Here is a 2,342-nt window from a genome sequence, read left to right on the forward strand (position 1 = left end):
AATAAAAGAAAGACTGATTGAGAGGGGGAAGGGGAATGATGGTGAGTGGAGTTGAAAAAGGGAAAGTGTAGGGAGGGAGGGAGGGAATTACCATGAGTTATTGTCTACAATTATGGAAGTTGTCAAAAAAATGTTGGGGAAAAAACAATCAGAGGTAATTCTGATGGACTTACCTTTGTACATAATGAGCTTTTTTTCTCTTGTTTCTTTGAACTCTGTGTTTTCATTGTTTCAAGTTGTCATGTTTGTTTTTTTTTTATGGTGGGCATACAAACTAGTTTTAACAGCCATGGCAATGGAAGTCCACAAAATGGGTAGAAACAGCATTGAAGGACATGGAAAACTCAGAAGAGTATGATTAACAGAAACCCATCACTCCTGAGAAGTTTCCACTTGATCTTACCCTTCCTTGCTCTTACTCTAACTCCTCCTGCCCCACACCCTACCTTTGCCTTCCTCACCCAGGGTTCTGGGTGGATTTTAAGCAGAAACTGGGCTCTAACATTCTGAAGAGTTGCTTGGGGGCAAGGCAATTTACTCACCAACACAGGCCCCATGAGGAAAGGCTCCTTGAACCTCAAGTCCCGTGGCTAGCAAGGTCACTGGAAGATGACAACAGGGTCTTTAAACAACAATCTAGCAGGATGTTCTGGACTTACCACAACAAGGTACAGTGTGATGGCCCGTGTGCCAGCCAGCCCCAACATTCTCAACTACATGCAACCTTCTGCTGATTCTGATTTATCTTTCTATGGAGAACAAATTTGTGTGACTTAAGACCAGGGTGCCCTATAAACTTGGAACTAGCTCTGGATAAATGACAGCTCTCAACAGTACCCCCAATTACACCAGAATGTCAAAAGACCTGGTAAAATATGGGCAGGGAGACCCCCTCCTAAAAAGGCAGCTGCTGGGCAACCCAGCCACATGGAGTCAGAATGAGGAAACAGGAGATATACTTGAAGGTGGCAAAGACAGTACTTTTTCATTGAAATGTTTTGATCTAAGTGGTGTAGGAGTTGGAAAATTGTCAATTGGTCAGTTGCCTTTGGCAGCCTTGGAGACTCAGGAACTTGTATTTCAGAGAGCGTGGCACTGTTGACACTGTTCTTCCGGACAGCATGGTCTTTACCATATTTCACTCAGAAAGGGCCAAATTTGTAGATAGCAACCGCTCAGTCTCCAATGGATGTTCTGCTCCGCCAAGTCACACTCAGCTGGTAATGCCTGAACCTTTTGCACCAAACTCTTTCTTTCTACTCTACTGTCTTTGAAATGTCCTGTTAGGGTCATTATGTCAATCTCCTCCAAGATCTTCAAAAACAGCTCCATTGTTGCCTTCACTCTATCAAGTTTGCTGAGAGCTTCTGCTTGCATATCCTTAGCCATAAAACCCTGCTAGATTCCAGCAAGTTCTTTATTCAACTCTTCCAGGAGGTTAGTTATCTCTACAGATGTCTCCAAGTCTTTCAAAATCTTCTTTTTTTGTTTTTGCTTTTGCTTTTCAAGATAGGGTTTCACTCTAGCTCAGGCTGACCTGTAACTCACTATGTAGTCTCAGCCTCTAACTCACAGCAATCCTCTTACCTTTGCCTCCCGAGTGCTGGGATTAAAGATGTGCACCACCACGCCCTGCTGTCTTTCAACCTCTCTTGCTCAACCTCTTCTTCCAGATTGTGCTTTCCCCAATTAACATGACCCAACAGCCATTTTGTATCCCAAATCTTGACAATGGTGGCTCCATTTACTTCAGAGGGTTCCCTTTAAATATGAGCTTCTGAAAAGGTAGCAGAACCCCTGTGACCCCTTCAACTACCTGAGCCAGGTCTCGGACAATTGGTTCACTGTTGCCCTGCAGTGGCGTAACATGAAGGTCATGCTTCTCATTGCTGCTTTATGCTGAGCCCTGTTTCTGGCATCTCCTTAGTCTGGGACACCTCCTCTGCCTGGGTCACCATTTTATCCAGGGTTACCTCTTTGCTCCGGTCACCTTCAAGTTCAGGGTTGAGTGAGGACGGACGTTCACTACCAGCGGCCTGCAAACACCGGCAATGGTGCCCTGGTGGCTCACTCATGCCCGCTGGCCACGTTGCAGATGAAAGCTGGGAATGTGGTGGGCCATGCCCTGAGGCTCTGACTGGCCATGCCCAGGGGTGTGCTCCCAGGGCCTAGGTCACCTCACCTTCTCTACGTGACAGGGCACTCTGCCAGGTCTGTATTTTTTTTGTACAGTTAATTTTTTGTCCATATTTTGAAATAAGGTCTTTTGTTTGGTTTTTGAGGTAGGGTCTCACTCTAGCCCAGGCTGACCTGAAATTCACTATGTTGTCTTGAACTCACTG

General features: G+C 45.6%; 1 pseudogene; it reads right to left on the reverse strand.

The window, feature by feature from the left end:
- Nucleotides 1-1,138: 1,138 nt before the first annotated feature.
- LOC101617342 lies at nt 1,139-2,075 on the reverse strand (annotated as a pseudogene).
- Nucleotides 2,076-2,342: the final 267 nt, after the last annotated feature.

The sequence above is a fragment of the Jaculus jaculus genome, chromosome 2 (genome assembly GCF_020740685.1).
Source record: "Jaculus jaculus isolate mJacJac1 chromosome 2, mJacJac1.mat.Y.cur, whole genome shotgun sequence".
NCBI lineage: Eukaryota > Metazoa > Chordata > Mammalia > Rodentia > Dipodidae > Jaculus > Jaculus jaculus.